This window comes from Lissotriton vulgaris, chromosome 1_1 (genome assembly GCF_964263255.1).
Source record: "Lissotriton vulgaris chromosome 1_1, aLisVul1.2, whole genome shotgun sequence".
Lineage (NCBI taxonomy): Eukaryota > Metazoa > Chordata > Amphibia > Caudata > Salamandridae > Lissotriton > Lissotriton vulgaris.
Genome location: NC_141685.1, coordinates 246686562 through 246706968, shown reverse-complemented (window position 1 = coordinate 246706968; position 20407 = coordinate 246686562). Strand labels below are relative to the sequence as shown.

Sequence of the window (20407 nt, the reverse complement as noted above, 5' to 3'; positions counted from 1 at the left end):
AAATGGAGTCTGTAACTTTAGTATGTGCTTTACACTTCATGATGGATATGCCTGAAGGCAGATGTATTGCTTCTAATAGTGCTTGAATGAGGGGACCGTGTTGGATCTTGGTACCGTGAGAGGTCAAGAAACCTCGTTCTTGCCATAACACTCCGAAGTCGTGTACGACTCCGAAAGCATAACGTGAATCTGTGTATATGTTAACATTTCTGTTCTTGGCTAGTATACAGGCTCGGGTCAGAGCGATGAGCTCAGCTGCTTGAGCGGACAGTGTATCAATACGATGTGTTTCTTTAACTTCAGTTTCAGTGGTCACTGCATACGCGGCCACTAATTCTCCTGTGCTTGTTCTCTTACATGAACCATCCACGTAAAGTGTCAGGTCTGGATTTGTCAGTGGAACATCTGTTAAGTCTCGTCGGGGCTTTGTTACTGCATTAATGATTTCTATACAATCATGCGGTGCTGAATCTGTCATAATCGAGGGTAACAATGTTGCAGGGTTTAGAATGTTACAGCGTCTGATTTCTATGTGTGGCTGGAATAGCGTCAATTCATAACCTGTCAGTCGTGCTATAGTCAAGTGTTGAGTCTGGGTTCGGTTTAGAAGGACCTCTACAGAATGTGGAACTTGTACTGTCAATGGATGTCCTAATACAATTGAGTCGCTCTGTCTAATTGCTAGGGCTGTCGCTGCAACTGACTTTAAGCACGCAGAGAGTGCCTGGGCTACTGAATCCAATGTACTTGAAAAATAAGCACAGGGCTTATTTGAACCTGCTTGATCTTGTGTGAGGACAGACAACGCCGTACCATCACGTTCAGTAACAAAAAGTGTAAAAGGTTTGCTGTAACATGGTGTCGCTAAAACTGGTGCTTGACATAAAGCTTTCTTTAATTCCTCAAAGGCCTGTGTATGTTCCTGAGTCCAAGGAAGGGCAGTCGAAGTCGCTGCCTCCTGTGTTGTCAACTGAATGAGTGGTTTAGCTAGAAATGCATATTGAGGAATCCATTGTCTGCAATACGAGGTGAGGCCTATAAAGGCCCGCACTTCCTTTTGTGTCTGGGGTTGTGACATGTTTACAATTAACTGGATGCGATCAGGAGTGAGCTGTCTCCCCACTTTGGACAGCAAGTGACCCAAGTACACAACTTGCTGAACACAGAATTGTAGCTTCGAAGGAGACACCTTGTGTCCCTTGTCGGCCAGAAAATGTAAAACTGTCAGTGATGCTTGTTCACATTCGGGTTCACTTCGTGCGGTGATCAGCAGATCATCGACGTACTGTAGTAAGGCGGTGTTAACTGGCATTTGGATACAATCAAGTTGTCTTTTCAGTGCTTGACTATAGATGCTGGGGCTTTCTGTGAATCCTTGAGGTGCGCATGAAAATTTGAAACTTCGTCCATTTAAACTGAATCCGAAGAGGTATTGGCTCTCTGGATCAATGGGCACACTGAAGAAGGCGTTCTTGAGGTCAATTACAGTAAAGAACGTCGCTTCTGAATCAATAGCAGTCAATAAGGATGAGATGTCGGGAACCACAGGATACTGTGGGATAATGCATTTATTGAGTTCTCGTAAATCAATCACCAGCCGATATACTGGCGGTGCATTGGGATCAGTACGTTTAAGAATCGGAATGATAGGGGAATTACAGATATTTGAGTCGGTTTCTACGACCACTCCTTGGGCAATGAGTTCTTCAATGATTTCCAGTAAAGCCACTACAGCATCGGGTGGTAACTTGTATTGTCTGATTCGTGGTAAAACAACTCCTGGTTTGAGTGTAACACGGTATGGTGTAATGTGCATGCAACCTACATCGGTTGGGCCTTCTGCCCACAGGTGTTTCGGTACATTTTTCAATCTGACATCAAACTCTCGTAATACATAGTGACCCTTGAAGTCACGCAGAAAAAGTCTAACTCCTTCCGGAGAACAACATATCACAGCTCCTAGAGCCTTTAATGTTTTGATACCTAACAAGTTTTCTGGACATGATTTAGTCAGTTACAAGTCTGTAACACGTGATAATGGATCTACAGCTAGGGGGATTGGTTTCGATACTTCATTTACAATAGGCTGTCCTGAAAAACCAAGGGAAACATTCTGTGAGCCTGAGAGGGGTGCCCCTGGGACTTCATTATGGCTGATTGTTGTGCGGCTTGCCCCTGTGTCAATTAAAAACTTTCTGTCTTTTCCCAATACTTGACTGTGTACATAAGGACCCTCTTGATCTACAGGAATCTCAATAAGAGGCAAGCCAACCTCCCTCTCTAGGCTGTTTCATGTGTATCGCTGATAATCGGGATAATCAGATTGGGCATACTGGTTCATCTGCCGTGAAACTTGCTGCGTCGCGGCAATGGGCTGTGGCTGTGGCTGAGATACTGCTGCGGTCTGTGCTGTATGTAGTGAAGCATGCGTAGGTTGTGAATTCTGTGAAGTCTGTTGCTGGACCTGGTCTTGTCTAGGCGGATGCGGTCTTTCTTTAGTTTTACCTGTTGCTATATTGTGTTTTAGGACTGGACATTCATGTACGTAGTGACCTGGCTGTTTGCAATAGTTGCATGTCCCTTTAACGGGAGCTGCTGCATTACCTGTCTGGGTCGTACCCTTCCTCTGACCGTCGGCTGGAACCGACTGGGCCACTAACATTTTCATTTTCGTGTCTTTCATACGTCTCTGTTCGTGATCCTGTTCTTCTCTAATTCTGTTCTGGTGGTATTGTAACATTTGTAACATCTGGGATGGCGTATTTGCTTGCCATGTACTTTCAACTTTATATACACGGTTCTTGACTGATGTCAGGGAATTCTCGACTAATTTTGTTACAAAAAGATGTGGGTATGACTCGATACCTGGTTTCAGGCCACTATTTATAATGAAAATTTTTTCGAATCTTGAATAGAAGTCACTAGTATCTTCATCATGTTTCTGTTTACAGGCTGAGATTGCGTCCCAGTCTTCCTTTTTAGTTGTCAATAATCTTGGCAAAACCTGTACTATCAAGCCTGGTAATGCTTTAGCTTTCTCCCCAAGGCCTAGCCCTGGAGTACGAATCTTTTCCTCGTCTTCTATTTCAGTCCATATAATCTTTTTATCTCCCACCTCCCATTCTTTTTCCTTGAGTTTCTCGTAGATGTCGGTCGGTAACAGTACTTTTAACAATTTCATAATATCTGTATACGTGTAATCTCCCATGAGTAACATGTCTTTAAGTTCTCGGTGGAAACCTGCAGGGTCTTTGTCGTGACAGGGTACTAGTTTCTTCATCTCTAACAATTCTAACTTTGTCAAAGGTGTGTACACATACACACGTTTCAGGGTATTATCGGCACCCATAACTGGGTGTACTTCTCGTAAAGGATTCTGCCTGTCAAAATGCTCCAAATGAAACATTTTTCTTTCTGGAGGCGGAGCTGAAACATAGTGTGGGCCTAAGAAAGCGTTATATTTGCGTCGTTGTTCTAGAATTATTTGAATTAATCTGGTACTTAGGCCTATCCATCTATTCATAAGTAGTGCTTCCAGTGTATCAGGTAAGGGACCTGGATCAGAATGTTGATTCCTGTATAACGTGAGGAGATGTTGAATCATGTATACACCAGCTAATTTCTGCTCGTCTGGGAAAAGGTTCAGAAATGTCTGTGCTACTGTATCATCATTGTACGTGTTAGGATTGTCAGCCCATAACACTGCTGACCGGGCTAGTTCTTGTTCATCCATAGAATTTAGTACATGGTACCCCATTCGTTCTTGAAGCATTTTATCAGTATCTTGAAACAGATATTCGGGAGAACTTTGTTTTGATATGCCAGAGAGAAAAACTCTCTTGCTTTCTGGACGAATGCCTTTCCTAAGGTAATTTCCCTTACCTACATACGCTATCATTTCTTTGGTCGTGTCTGGTTCTTCAGGTCCTTCCTCCTCGGAGGAGTCATTCCTGTCACTTCCTTTTTCTTTTTCGTGTATTTCTATTACCGCTTTTCTAATTTTCTTGTACATACTTGCTATACAATTCTGTCTATCATGGTTTCCGTCGGCTATATTCTGACCCCACTTGTTTAGTGCTTCCATCTCTTCCTGGTCTACTCCAGGCCTGTCTCGTTCTCTTATTAAGCAATTTATGAAGAAACGTAGTATACAACCTTGAGTGTCAGCCAGGGCTTCTTTAATACTTTCAGGATCTTCCCCAGTCTGGACAAAATGATATATTCTATCTAGGTGTTCGGTCATTCCTGGAATTAATACTAGGTAATCTGCGACTTTTCGTAAGCGTAGTGATGCTAACAGCATTCTATCGTCTTTACCGGGTACTGGATCATATCTGCAAAATTGAAGGGGTTCTTTAAGCATGTCGAGACGGGGTGATTGGGGTGTACGTTGCTTCATTATGTCCCTAAAGTTCAATCTGTGTGTTGCTGGCGGGGTCTGGAGACCTCCTGTCGCACCTCCTGTAGCGGGTGCTTGAAAATTGTATGTCTGTGGAGTCAGTATCTGTACCTGAACTTGTCTCTTATTAGGATCAGGCGCAATCGGATTTGGTATATCAATCTTAGGTGTGGGAAGTGGTGGAGGTGGAGGAGGGGGCGGAACGGGCTGTCGAACGGGTGAACCTTGTTGCGGCAATGGCGGGATATGGTCTTGAGGCGGGTTGCCATCTCCGTCACCGTCAGTAGGCGGGACGCGGGCACGTGGATTGGTGTAAGCGGGTGCTACATCGTCTAGATAGGAAGCAAGGAATATGTCTTTGGTGGTCCTGTGATTTACTTTAGTCGGAACCAATGGCGACGGCAGATTCTTTGGTATTTCCGAAGTGGCTTCAGGCGAACCCTCGGCCACAAGGTACATGCCATTTACAAGATTGTTTCGCATACGGTCTACTTGTTCTCCTTTTACTCGGATCCCTTCAGTAACTAATTCGTTCTCTCGGACTCTATCCGACTCTTCTCTATGTCTGTCTTCTCTTCGGAGTGCCTTTTCGGCACGTTTATGTGATTCTTTACGCCAAAATTCTATGGCGTCTTTCTGAGATTGTCTGGCTTTCTTTTTCCATAGCGCTTCTTCTACCTTCATGATGCACTCGGCATCCCATGTTCCTGTAACGGGCCATCTGTGTCTCTCGTCTAGGTGCTTGGTATAGTCGGCCCATAAATCTAGATACAGTATGGCATCTAAGCCATGCTTATGGTACATAAAATTTCCAGGAGTGTCCCTAGGGGGGATAGGAATTTCTTCCTCTAGTATCCCTTTCCTAGTTCCTATCTGTCTTAATTTATTGAAAAACGGCATCTTGTTACTTAGTACTGGATACTTGATACTTGTTACTTACTCTGAACACAGCTAGTTACACAAAAACACAGTAATGTACATCAAACAGCCACTCATACCACGACATTAATCACATGAAAACATTTTGAACATATATGACTACCTTGATACTAGATGTGCCGCTAAACAGCACAGATACACTGTCGAGAACAGTGCAAGAACTTGAATAACTGATATACTGCTAAACAGTACAGATACACTGTCTAAAACAGTGCAGACCGTGTTTGCGTACCCAAACCCGTCTTTACCGGATACATAATAATGCACCCGTCTAGATACGTCCCAGCAATGGTACTCACCGGGAAGCACGGAAACAGAAGGCCTCGGAAAACTCGACTGGACTGGACCAGACCGGACTCGGCTCGACTCGACTCGACACGTGGATACTTCGGAAACTGGTGGGCCTCTTGACACCTCGGACCTTGCTTCTTTCGGCTAGGCTCTGGTCGGGATCCTCCGCACTCCTCACCGCCTCGTCTGGGTGCTGATCGCAGTCTCCGTCACCTCCGTGGGCCAGAGGGAGATACAGGAAATCCTGCGGGTACGCGTAATTGTCCGTCTTGACTTATGGCAGGGGGCAAAGGTTGCAACGCACCAACCGGCGCGTAAGGTGGGGGAGGGGTCCCTATTCGGGCGCCAAAATAATGTGGTTAATATTTGATTTACCGTCCTAATTTCTATGCAGGTAAGTACTTAATCAAAAATAACTCAATCGGAAAGAAAGACACAGAGTCCGTGGTGTTAGAGTTCTTAGGGGTTTTATTCCTTTAAAAGGAATGGTTCTGGTACCGGATATCGGGTTCCTGACACCACTGGGGTGCAGGAAGGGATAGAGCATACTTTATTGACAAGACATAACTTTTATACTTAAACCATATAATGAATACCAATACAGTAGGCTGAGAGAAACAAGATAAAAACACACACGTGTTAGCAATACGTAATCAAAAGGCGTGAACTGGGCGTGAACATAGAGGTGTGTGCTAGAAACGTCACAAAAAGTGTCACAAGTGGGTGGGTACATAGCAGAATCTTGCAGTGTCAGCAGAAATCTGAGGTCTGGATGCGCGCGCAGCTGCATGACGTGTGATTGACGTGGAGCTGGAGGGTGCAGGGGACTTGACATTTACACTAGCGGAAAGAGACAGAAGTCTGGCATGTCAGATCAACTCGTACCTATATCATATCTGATATCTGATGTTTGGGAACCATATTATCTTAGAGGAAAAGGTCTCTTGGGCAGAGGCTATTCTATACTGACTGTGAGTGCGTGTATAAGCGTCTACGTGTCTGCATGAGATGCGAGGGGGCATGGGCCTACCATGGTAACAGAAGCTATGAATTACTTGCACGGAGACAGTGAGGCCGGGCCCTTTGCTCTGCAGCTGGAAGGATGTTTACTTGAACTAGTAGGCAGGAATGTATGTTTGAGGAGCGGAGCAGATAATTTGAAGGTTGAATACAGTCTTGGCAGGCAACAGGCTGAGCCAGGCGCCGTTAGCCGCGCAGGGAGTAAGGCAGAGGTCACGGGTACAGAGGCAGCCCAGGCTGAGGCGTTCAGAGTCAGAAGGCAGGAAAAGGCTCGATGGCAGAATTCAGGGCCTACTTCGCCAGAGCTGAAAAACGTGTAAAGTACACCGCAAAAAGACGTTGGCATGGCATACTTAGAAACGGAGTATTCAACCCGTTCGGGGTGAATCTGAAAGAGGACATGTTAACGTTGGACGCAAATGTATTTGCGTCTTCATAGCTGGCACAGGAGGGAAGTTACATGCACTTTAAGCTTGTACATGGAGACGGTGGGGTACACGTTAGGGAACATTTCTTGACCATAAAATTTATATTTCCTCAACTGGCCTCTTGCTGCCACTTGTGGTAGCTGCAGAGTTCACCGCCGGGGCAGTCACAGTGGGGGTTCTGTTTACTATACTTTGTGTATTTTTGTTCAATTTTCCTGGTGGTACATCAGTTGTGGGGGGCCTAAACTGTGTACCCGTTGTTCTAAGACATCCAGGTTCGCTATACCCAATTTTTCTAAGTTCTCTACTTTTTTAATAAGGATTTCTAGGGTTTCTGTCACTGGTGCAATATGGGTTATTATGGTTTTCTCCAAATATTGCATCAGTCCCTCAACACTAGTTGGAGTTAGTGCTTCCTCTGGGTACATGTTTCCAATGTTTTGATGTTTCTCACCCTCCCTCTCACGATCTACATGAGTTTGTGCCGCTCTCTTCTTTTTGCGTCTAAAAGCCTTACCCTGCTTACTAATTATCAGCCTTTTCCTACCAAAAGTAGATTTCCTTTTAGGCTGAACAGACCCACAATCAGTTTCGCTGCTTGCCAAACTGATATCACTTGTTTCTACAGTGGGGGTGATACCGTCGATATCACAACCATCTAGATCCCTCAGGTCATGAGACGCGTCATTCTGGATTGTAGGCTGCGGTATGACACTTGTTGTCAAGTCAGGTGTTAATGACAGTCTACTATCCCTGATACATGTAATAGATGGTTCTAAATGTTGAGGTACAACAGATTGATTTTGGTCATTCCTAGGTAGGCCTGCAAAAGATTGTAACAAAAGGGAATCATGAGATAATGATGTTTCATTTGTAATATCAACTAATGTGCTAACCACTTTTGGCGATTGAGTTATTAAACACATGCTAGCTGGCAGTGAGAGTCTTCTCTCCGTGTTCTCAATGGCATTAACCACAACCCCAATAGTTTGCTGTAGCATTCTATCGATAGCAGTTAGGGTGGATAAAGGGGGTGATACCAATGTTTGTTTTCTTGTAACCGAGCGTGTATGCATTGGAGTTTTTTTTACCACCACTCTACTTTTACTTTTACCCTCCATCAGGGCTATTACCAACTGCTACTCTTTATAGTCAAATGCGGTAGGGGATTACCTTAGTTAGGGTGATGACAATGTCAAGAGGGGTGGCCCGGCCCGGTCTCCTGCGGTCTCTGAGGGCCTCAGAGGGCCCGCCCTTTGCCCGGGCTTAGCCCGGCGCGTCCCGCGTGCGTCCTCGCGGGACGAGGGAGTGGGTGTGTCTTTATGCGCCTCCTGGCGCTGCGCAGTGATGGTGGGGGAGGCGTCCTGACCACAGGGCTGCTGGGGGCTGTAGTTTCGTCTCTTCCGACCGGCGGAGCCAAGCCCGGCCAGCCGGAAGTGTTGGAATATGATGCACAGCAGCGGAGCAAAGCCCGGCTGCTCCACAGCCACAACTCTCGAGCAGCACACCTCAGCGGAGCCTCAGGGGGAGGAGGTAGGCTCGGCCGGCGTGTACAGCTTTCCGTTAGACCGCCACCCGGTCCTCAGCAGTGGGTGTGTCTTTATGCGCCTCCTGGCGCTGCGCAGTGATGGTGGGGGAGGCGTCCTGACCACAGGGCTGCTGGGGGCTGTAGTTTCGTCTCTTCCGACCGGCGGAGCCAAGCCCAGCCAGCCGGAAGTGTTGGAAGATGATGCACAGCAGCGGAGCAAAGCCCGGCCGCCCCACAGCCACAACTCTCGAGCAGCACGCCTCAGCGGAGCCTCAGGGGCAGGAGGTAGGCTCGGCCGGCGTCTACAGCTTTCCGTTAGACCGGGAGAACCTAGGAGGAGAGGTTGTAATTGATAACCTGAGGTATCGGCCAATTGCTGAATTACAATAAGAAGGACTGAGACAGTCAGGCATGAGACAGAGAAGGCTATTCTCAGAAATATAAGGTATGCAGAGTAAGCAAGGCTAGAAGAGGGTCACTCAGGAGAAAGAAAGGATAGGAATCAAGCAAGAATAATTTAATGTCAATATTTCATGCAGGGTTGAGGAACATAGTGGGAGAAGGGTTTCTGAGTTAGAAATTAGTCAGAGAATGTAGGCTGTAGCAAGAAACAACATTATACATAGAGCTCCATATCTGAGGAAGATAGATTAAACATGTGATTCTGAGGGCAGACATCATTTAAACATTAAGAGTTCAATCCTGCTGTATGCCCCGGGCAGCCTTTTTAAGCATAGTCTGGAGTATCCCAACCTTGGTACATGGTCTGTACAGTGCACAGGGGAGCTGGCACAGACAAAAGAGAAGTTCTCATGTAAAGGTCTTTCTTCACTCTTCTGTAAATAGATTTTTTCACTTACTCAATAAAAATCATTTTTTTGTCACTGGTTGAGATTGTCTCTCCAGTATGCAAACATATTTATACCCTGTTTAATCACCTAATCCCGTCCAAGTGTATGTTGTGTGTAACTATTGTAGTACATACAGTATACATGTATGCAAAGCAGAGATGAAGGCCTATGTGTTCCATGTGCACGTCCCAAGCATGTTTCTGTTCACAAGTCGTGGGTGAAGTTGTTTCCCAGACAGTGGAAGTGTATCAGGATGCAAAAGGGAGGCTTGATGTTTAGAAAGTCTGACACATTTGTCAGTCTCAACAGAATAAACCAAAACACCTTGAGAAAACTGGCCATAAACCCAGATTTCTTACAGCAATCAGTGGTTGCTTTGACCCCCATTTGGATCACCTCTGTGAGGCAAGGTGGGATCTTCACTTTGAGTGTTGGGTTCCTGCTTGGGATTGAGCAATATCTCACACTGAAAACCCCCGATCATCATAAGATACAGTGAAGCAGAGCCTCTTCATCTTCCAGAGTTTAATGGCAGCCTTCCTTCAGAGGTACAAGTATGCGCACCAGAAACCTAGCCTGTCTAGGCCAAGTCAGTGCACAATCACCAAGTGGGACTGCCTGGTGTTGTGTGGATGACACACCACTAAAAGCAGCATGGCTCTCAACCTCGCTTGCAAACAGCAGACTTGGCCTGCAGATGACTGCGAAGATGGAAAGAAGGTACAGTGCAAAAGCGAGGCATTGCAGCAATAACTTTGGAACACATCACTCTATATCACTATCCATTGGGGAGGGTCTACAGGGAACCACGAGGGGTCAACAGAGTACAACTCACCAGCCTTTCCCTCCTGCAAGAGTACATTGATGCCAGTGCCTTTTAAATAGCACAAGTCAGTACTGGCTGCCCTCTGCTTATGGAAAAAATGTCTTACTATTTGCACGCCATATTAATGCCCTCTAACATTTATGTACAGTATGGAATTGTGTGTTGAGATAAAGTGATTTTTCCTCTAAGTAAACACCCTTGATGGACAATTATTGAAAACACACACCCACCAACACACACACACATCCACCCACACACACACCCAACCCCCTCTTTCTCTTTCTCTCTTTTGGTAGTTAACTTTGTTTCCAACAGAAAGGTAAAGCCCCAGGACATCAGTGATAAAAGCCTATCATTGATGAAATCGGAGCCTGGTAACCTCTGATTGCCGTGGGATTCCTGAAAAATTTGCAATTGCAAACTGAACATTTTTTTTGTCACAGATGTAGCACCTTTGTAACTGTAATTTAAATTAATTACCACACCAAAGATTATTTTGTGGGTCCTACATCTACTAGCACAAATGTAACTAAAAGGCTTCAGTCTGTGGCCAGGCTCTATACTGTGCATATACAACCCACACGTCAATACAATGCTGAGTTACCACGGGTGTCTGGGTATACATCCTGCATTCAGACACCTCACCCCTCATTCTCATCACTCACCCTTCACTTTCACGCTCACCCTGCACTCACAGCGATCACACTGCTCACCATGCACTCACGCCATTCACCCTCCTCCTACCCTGCACCCACATAAGCATACTTCTTACCCTGCATGCACATGACACTCCATTCACTTGTCACTTTCACTGCTCACCCTGCACTCACAGCCATCACACTTAACTCACACTGTTACTGTCTACTCGCACATTCGTCCTCCTCTTACCCTGAACTCACACAAGCACACCACTCACTTTGTACTCACAGCGACCACACTGCACTCATGTGCTTAACTCTGGACTCACGCTGTATTTATTTATTTATTATAAAGTTTTGTATAGCGCGAACAAGACCCGTGGGTATCAGAGCGCTTAACATAGAAGGCATATGAGAAAGACATATATATACGACAGATTATACGGACAACAAATATGAGGTAGATGATAAATATACAATATCATGTGTGCAGTTAGCGTTGAAAGTCAATGGTGAGTGTATTACTTTCTTAAGTAAATGAATAAACAAGTCTGATAGTTAGGTCATTATCAGATCGTGAATGTTCTATTCTAGGTAGTGTATTTCTTCAACAGAAAGCTCTTCACTTCTCGCTTAAATGATGCCACATTTTGGATCTTCCTGATGTTAGGAGGGAGTGAGTTCCATATTCTGGGGGCAGATCCTGAGAACGCTCTGTCATAGGTTTTTTTCTTGTGGAAAAGGGCTGGCCGTAGTAGGAATTCCTCAGTACTCCTCGCTGGTCGATTGCCTCCCGATAGCTGGATTTTCTTCGCTAGGTATCTTGGGGTGTTGTGGTGTAGCGCTTTATGGGTGATACATGCCATCTTCATTTGGATTCTCGCTTCATAGGGTAACCAGCTTAAAGCTTTCAAGTGTGGCGATATGTGATCGTATTTTCTTGATCCGGTGATAATTCTTGCTGCCGCGTTTAGGCATGCTTTCAATGGCGCTGTGGACAATTTTGGTAGTCCCGCTAAGGTGGTGCAGCCATATTCAATCCTCGAGATAACTAAGGATTGGATTGCTAATTTGAGATCCGCTTCTGAGATGAATGGTTTCAATTTCCTTAAGTAGTTCAGGTGGAACCGGGCATTTTTAGCCATTGAGTTGATATGGGCTTTCATGTCCAGATTCTCGTCAAGAGTGATTCCTAGCGATTTCGCTGACTTGATTAGTGTTGGGGTGCAGTTTAGCGCAGTCACTACTTTCGTCCATTCCTTTATTTCCGTATGGCTCCTAGCTGGTGCGATTAGTAGAAACTCTGTTTTGTGAGCGTTCAACTTCAGCTGGTTGGTGGTTAGCTATTGTAGAGCCATTTTTAGAGTCTCGTTCATTATCTCCATGTCTTTTAGGGAGGAGATCTTTAAGTATATTTGCGGGTCGTCTGCATACATGTGATAGGATATCTGTGATTTTTGGAGAATTTCTGTGAGCGGTTCGACGTAAAGGTTAAACAGATCTGGGGATAATGATGATCCTTGAGGGACTCCAATTGAAATAGGGCATGGAGGTGAGATAGACTGGTTGACCAGGAAACGCTGTGTTCTGTTCTGTAGAAAAGAGATAAACCATTCCAGCACAGTTCCTGACAGACCCATCCTGTCCCGTAACCTGGTCAATAGAGCTTCGTGATTTACCGTGTCGAAGGCCGAGGACAGATCTAGGAGAATCAGTAGACATGCTTTGTTTTGGTCAAGTGCCTGTAGAGCATCATCGACAATATGGAGGATCGCTGTTTCAGTGCTGTGCCCTGCTCTGAATCCTGATTGGCATTCATCGAGCAATGAGAACTTGGTGATGTGTCGGCTTAGTTGGTTCTGAACGCATTTCTCAATTAGTTTGGCCAGTAGCGGGATGTTGGTCACTGGGCGAAAGTTGTTTGGGTCTGATCTATCTGCTGAGGGTTTTTTGATTATGGGAGCAACTTGACCTGTTTTCAGGCAGTCTGGGAGGACCCCTTGTGATAGTGAAGCATTTATAATTTCAGTCCATATTGGAACCAAAACGTGATTGATTTCTTTTACACATTTTGCAGGTACTGGGTCTTGGTAGTGGTTGTTTGGCTTTATTTCGGAAAGCGTTTTGGCGATACTGTGCTGGTCATATAGTTCGAACGTATCCCACCTTGCCTCGTTTTTTGTCATGATACTCTCCGTTGTCGTAGCAGTATCTCTCGTAGGCATTGGATCTATGGGAAGGTTTGCCACGGCGTTTTTGAGCTCTACTTCTAGCGATTTCGCCTTCTCTGTGAAAAATGTAGAAAATTCTTCACAGTTTAGCGGTGTTTTGGAGTTCTCATGGACTGATTTGGCTAGTTTGTTTGATTGTTGCTTTAGGATTTCAAAGAGTTTCCGTGGTCTGTTTTTGGCACTGTCCAGTTCTGACCGTATGAATTCTTGTTTTGAGTTGATGATCTTTTTGTTATATTGGCTTCTAATTTTTCTGAGTGCTTTCAGCTCTGGGGATGAAGGGTGTTGTCTCCATTTTCTTTCGGCCATTCTCAATTTGCGCCTTTCTTCATTTAGTGATTCATTAAACCATGGATTTTTTGTCTTCTCCGAGATATTTTTCAGTTTTAGGGGCATGGTGTTGTTGACAATCTTTTCGACCGTTGTTATGTAGTGGTCGGTCAGCTCGTTCACATTATGCAGGTTGTTATGCGGTTTTAGGTCTCTTTCACAGCTTACAACTAGTAGCTTTAAGTTTGCATCTCTTGTGTCTCTAACCCATTTTTGGGTCTTGAGGGGTTGTCTGGTCATGCCTTTTACCATTATAGGCATCACGAATGTTATGGCATGATGATCCGACCAGTCGCATGGTGTTATAGAGAGGATTGATGTCTCTTTGTTTCGTGAGATAATCCAGTCTAACGTCGCTCCTTTCGAGTGAGTGGGTTGTGTGCATAGTTGAGTAAGGTTCAGTTCATCAAGGAAGTCTTTCAGCGATTTGACCAGTTTGTCGTTGTGGTCCTCCCAATGTAAGTTGAAATCACCAAGAAATATGTTGTTAGCGCCGTCGTTGGAGTTGGTCGTTATGATCTCCATTAGTTCCTCTGTAAACTTTGCGCTGTCTCCTGGTGGATGGTAAAAAGAGTGCAGGTTGCATCTTTGGTTGTTAGTTGTTCTTATATTAAGACCTAGGTATTCGCTGGATTCTAGAGGGTCGGTTAGGATTTGTTTGACCTCAATATCAGATCTGTGAATGCAGGCTATACCTCCTCCTAACTTTATGGGTCTATCCAGTCTCAAAATGTTGTATTGGGGTGGTACTAGGAGATCCATGGAAGGGGATGAGGATTCCGTAAGCCATGTTTCAGTAAGGACTGCTATATCAATGTCCTTGTTAATGATGAGGTCGGCTATGTCCGAGAAATGTTTGGTTGCCGACCGACAGTTGAGTAGTAGACATGTCAGAGGTTTTTCTTTGTTGCTAAGGTCGCCAATCTTATTCTCTGTTGCTGTGAACTGTATCTGTTGTAGATTGTGGGGGTTAGATGTTCTATCATTCTTTCTCGATGTTCTGTTAGGGTCGAGTGGAACTGTTTTGTTTCTTTCCTCTCTCTCGTGGTCCAGTATTTCATACGATCGGGTTAAGGCCAGAGTTTCCTCTTTTGATAATGGTTTTGCCCTATTCGGTCGGTTGTCATTATGTTTCCGCTGCCAGACCGTTTCATTATTCTTTTTCTGTGAACAATTTACGACGTTTTGGATGTGCGTGACCTTGGCGTGAATGCTCGTCGTCAACTCCTCGATTTTTTCAATTGCCTGTGAGGTATTTATAGTGATTTGTGCCATCTTGTTTATTAGTTTCTGGAGCATATTAATATCTTTCTTGTTCTGATGTGATTTCTTAGGGTAGACAGATCTGTTTATCCGGGATTTGTATTTTGTTCTTCTCTTTTTTGGATCTGTTCTTAGTTCAACCTCCTTTCCCTTTGTAACCCATGTTTGATTGGCCCTTCCGTTCCTGTTAGAGATGTCGTCATTGTTCGCTCCGTCCTGTGTTGTTGTGAGTGCGTTTGAGGGTGATAGTCTGCATGACGTTGGAATTGTACTCGAGGGGGGTGTAGCGGGGTAGACTCCTTCTCCCTTGTCCGCTTCCTGGTCGTCTTGGGGCATTCTTCTCGAGTCCGATGTATGCTCATCCTGGGGGGTCTCTTCGTTCCTGAGCGGGGGCTGTTCTTCTCTTTGGGGCTGGTCCTTGTCCTTATTCGCGCGTTTGCTAAACCTCTCCGTTCTTTCTGTCGTGTTCTCAGGCTTGGACATTACCATCTCAGGTCTAATTTCTCGTTCAGAGCTTTGAGCATGGTGTTCCCTGATTCTAATGTCTCCTCTGATGTTATCATTAGTGACAGGGATGTCTTCTGGTGGGGTCTGGAGTAGTTGGTGTCTTGGGTCTTCTAAAGAATCTTTCATTATTTGGAATATCTTGGCAAATTTCTCCAGTTCTCGGTTTGCTGCTTGAATCAGCACAATACCCGATTTATATATGGTGATACTTAGTTCTGCTCTACATCTGTGTGATGGTGAGGTCATCATTTTTGTGCCATGTGGGATGTTTGTGGTCGTTTTTATGGTAAGCATCCTTGAGAAGGCATTGCGCCAAGTTGTTGTTTTGTTCGTGTGGAATATGAGGTCATTCATTGATGTACCTTTGGTTATATTGAAATATAGGTCCGTAAATAGTATGTCGTGATTTTTCCTCAAGGTGTCGTGTTTAAATTTTTTGGCTGCATTTTTGGATAGATTAGGTGGGTATTTTATAATCTGAGCTTTCGAGCCTACCGTCTCTAGGTATCGCCCGCTCATCTTAGCACTGTGTAGCAGGTCTTCAAGTGTCTCTTTCCTCAGCTTGTCTCCGGGTATAGTGGCTACTGGTGATGCTTTGTTCCAGTTTTGTGCTCTCTTTCCGAATCTAGGCGTGTATGGATAGAAATTTTGTTGTGTAGTGGTGGATGCCATTTCCACTTTCACCTCCGTTTGCTTTCGATTATCTTATTATCTTTGTAATTCCTGGTGGTAGCACTTGGAGATTTCTTAGTTCTCTCGTTATCACTTAGTTGTAATGTCTCTGGGTTGAGCAATAAAGTAAACAGACATTGTAAGATGGCTGCTGACGAGCTGGTTCTTCAATTTAGCAGAGGAGACTTTCTCTCTTTCCACTGCTTTCCTCATTGGGCAGAGAAGACTTTCTCTCTTTCCACTTCTTCCTTCATTGAGTAGAGAAGACTTTCTCTCTTTCCACTACTTCGAGTGAGTCCCTCTTCACAATTCGACTATTATTTTCTTTTGTTATTGTTATTTCCAGGGGGTACTAGATTTGCGCTGTTCCGGATGTTACCTTTCATGATTAGTAATGAAATTGAAAGCCCCAGCCTTGATTAATTGTTCTCCCTCCACTTACCCTGTGGTCACATGAACACACCTTTCACCCTGCACTTACAGTGATTGCGCTGCACTCACACCACTCACGCTTTTCACCACCACTCACCTTGTACTCATAGCGACCACACTGCACTCATGTCCCTCACGCTGTTCTCCCTCCACTTACCCTGTGGTCACATGAACACACCTTTCACCCTGCACTTACAGTGATCGTTCTGCACTCACACCACTCACGCTTTTCACCCTGCACTTACATGAGCACACCACTCATCCTGCAATCATGTGCCACTTCAATCACCTGTCAGTCTCACTGCTAAATTTGCAGTCTCACTCAAGCAAGCACATTTCTCACTAAGCATTCATTTCTCCCACTCTGCACTTTCACCCGCACCCAAACTCATATGTCACAACCCTTACACTGCAGTCACTCCTCTCACCCTACTCTTCCACTGTCACATCGCTCACTGTGCACTCACATAGGCATTCGTGTCACTTACGCAGCTCACCCTCACTCACATCTTCACACACATCTTCACTGACATCTTGACTCACATCTTGGCTCCCATGGGCACAACACTCACCCTGAACTCATATTACACAAACAAACAGAGCACTCACCCTGGAGTCACACCACTTACCCTGCACTTCCTCCTCTCACCCTGCACTCACACAGACAAATCTCTCAGCCTGCATTCATCTAGGCCCCCTGTTCATCCTTCGTGCACACAGGGACAATAGTCTGCCGGAACACATCACTTACTCTGCACTAACTACACTCCACATGCACTCACCAGACACTCTCACAAATCACCCTTCACCCTTGCCGCTCACCCTATACCACACATAGGCACACCACTCATCCTGTACTCACACTACCTTGCATTTGCTCCTATCACTGCACTCACTCCTCCCACCCGACACTCACTTGGGCCCTCCTCTCACATTGCATGCATGCAGCTCACCTGACACTCACCCTACACTCTCGCCACTCATGCTACATTCACTCACACTATTCACCATCAACCAGCACTGACAAGAGCACACCTCTAACTCTACACATATACAACATTTTACAACTCTCATGAATCTACAAATATTTCTACAAAGGCACCCTTAAGAATACCCGCTCTTTCCGTGGTACTACATGCCTAATTAATTCCATCTACATCAAAGGGGCTGGTGCAAGAGCAGAGAGTGGACTGACAATGTGGGATGGCATGAGGAGGGAGACTAGGGCGGAGGCTTTGGGGTATGGTGCTGGATTGAAAAAAGTATGACAGCTGTAGCCATTCCTGGCTTTCCATTTACTACAACGCTCCATCCCGACACATGCCTGTTTGTTTTTACATTGCTAGTTGGGTCTCAAAAAAACAAAAATGTAAAGTGTTACTGGATGAAATCCATGGTTTTCGAAGAAGTCAAGCATTTCATTAGGTCAGTTGGATGCTGTGATATTACATGGTAATACTGTAACTGCTTGATCCACAAGTCAAACCACATTGAAGCCCTGCAGAGCTATTTCATGGAAGTGCATTTTTCATTCATATCATACTTGTAACAAACATTGACAAAGCAATATATTACTATTTTGAATAATGTATAGAGAATCTGTTTTCATAAAGTTTCCCTAAGGGGTAAGGCAGGTAAAGCAGTAGCAGCAGGGCAAGCTTTTCAATCACAATAAAAGCAAATGTACTAATTGAAGTGTGAGTGGCAGTGAGTGAGTGTGACAGAGTACAAAGGTACAAGAGTGCAAGAGATATAGTGAGAAAGTGTGTGAGAGAATGTGTGTGTGTGAGTGCATGCATGCTATGCCTAAAGAGGGATTTTTTAGAGGTACCCAAGACAATTGCTGCAGTATCCATGGTAACTTTTTAGCACTGTCATATTGAATGTACTCATTGGCATATGGGGCTCGCCCATGAAAAAATTAGGATCTTGGCATAGTGGAAGTTATTTCTGACATAAGACATTTGAAAAAAATCAGATTTACTCCTAAAAAAGCCAGGCCTCCTTGGCGCACCTTGAAAGTACTGGAATATTTCATGAATGCCCCATAAGGGTCTGCCACATTTTAGAAATGTGATCCCACAAATTTCAAAACATTGTCAGGGAAGAAGTCAACTCCACCTTAAATCTTTCTCAAGAAATATATCGTAAATTGTTTTGCTTGCTTCAATCTGGGGAAAGTATCCCAACCCACCAATTACATGGATGTTTTTCCTCATATAATGGCTATAAGGTTAGGTCTGACCCCATTTAAGGAAATGTGTGTGCTGCTCATTGCTGGGAGCTTGACCGGCTTTAGGGCGGTGGGACCTGTTGCAGCCGCACCTCGTTGACTTTGGTGAGGGACACTGAGTTTAAAAATAATTTTAGCTTTTAAAGCAAATGAACTTCCTTGTGCATCAGGCAGTTTTCAGGCAACAATAAAAAATGTCAAGATAACTCTAGTGATTAATGTTCCTACTAGTGAGAGTTCGAAATTTTGTCTAGGGAAAGTTTTGGCTCATCGTAAAGTAGTGCGGAGGGTTAATGTGCCTGCTGCAAAGAACATGTACCATGCAGATCACAAAACTGAGTGAACTATGAGTAGCACTATAAACAATAAACATGATTTTCCACATTTGGTCTAAGTACTTTATAAATGCAAATAACAATAAAGCATAATGTGACGATATTCCTGCCTTTCTCAATATTTTTCTTCAAAACTATCCGATTATATTCGTTTATGGGGCGGGCGGTCTCATGCAATGGGCGATTTGTATAGGGACGCTGGAAAGTCCACAAGGTTGTCCCTGTCCCCCCCAGAAATGTAGTGTCTCCTACGCCCCTGTATAAACAACAGGTGATGCCACCGCCCCCCTTAATGATGACATGTCAGCTGAGCCGAGGCAATGCAAACGCCAGTGACAGCGGTGCCTTGAAAAAGAGCCATGTTTAAAGTGACAAACAAACGAATGAACAAAACTCGTGACCTTTGCTCTTCTGTGGAGTCTTAGAGGGGGACGTCAGAGCTGGCTGCGGGTGATTCCTTGAAAGTCAAAGAGGCTGAAAGAGTTTTGGGGGCAGGAGTGAGTTTGCTATAAGCCCCTGAAATGTCTCTGGCAGTCTTTCAGCATGCTGAGGGAGGGGTACATGTAAGGAGGGGGTGGCAACATCAGCTAACTAATGAGAGAAGGGGGTATCTCCGCGGCACTTACCTTTCCCGGACACAAGTCTGAGTAGTTTCACCAGTTTTTCATTCTGATGCCTGCGGTCCCAAGACTACATGTACCAGAATGCAAAGGGAAGAACCTGGCACGGAGGAGGAACCCACTCGGGTAAACGGGAAACCTGATTAGCTGCAAAGTAATAAAATATCCACATGGACATAAAAGAAGTGGAGATGCCGGGGATTGAACCCGGGGCCTCATACATGCAAAGCATGCGCTCTACCACTGAGCTACATCCCCTGGTGGACAACATAATGTACGGGGAGGACTGACCAGTGTAACTGAGTGAGTTTATTTACTCTGTGCAGGGGGTTGATCACACATAATAATGGCGTGGGCAGGGTAGGGTGACCAACTGGCATTGGTGCAAATTCAGGACGGTGAGTGTAAAAATTCAGGACAAAGGGTCAAAATTCAGGACACAAATTCAGGACAGGAGGTCAAAATTCAGGACAAAACTTCAGGACAATAGGTACGTTTTACAGACACATCAGAGGTCGCGCAATAGTATATAAGTAAGCCCAGCCATTTCCAAACATATTCAACCGTTTGCAAACCTATCCATCATGTATTCTTCCATCTATCATTTCACTCATCCATCCCTTCATCCATCCCCTCATCCATCCTTTCACTCATCTCCATTATCCATTCACCATTTCACCCTATCCATCTGTACACTTATCCATCCACTCTTTATCCCATCCATCCATTCACTCATCCATTCAGCCATTTACCCTTTCACCAATCCAGCCATCCTTTCACTTACTAATCCTTCCACCCATCCACTATTTTAGTCATCCATCCATCCTCCCTTTCTCTCTCAATCGACCCTTTCACTTAGCCATT

At 44.8% G+C, this 20407-nt stretch overlaps 1 non-coding gene across 1 annotated transcript; it reads right to left on the bottom strand.

The window, feature by feature from the left end:
• Positions 1–19729: 19729 nt before the first annotated feature.
• On the bottom strand, positions 19730–19801 carry TRNAA-UGC (transfer RNA alanine (anticodon UGC)). The gene has a single exon. It is a non-coding gene; the product is annotated as a tRNA-Ala (tRNA).
• Between the last annotated feature and the right edge of the window lie 606 nt (positions 19802–20407).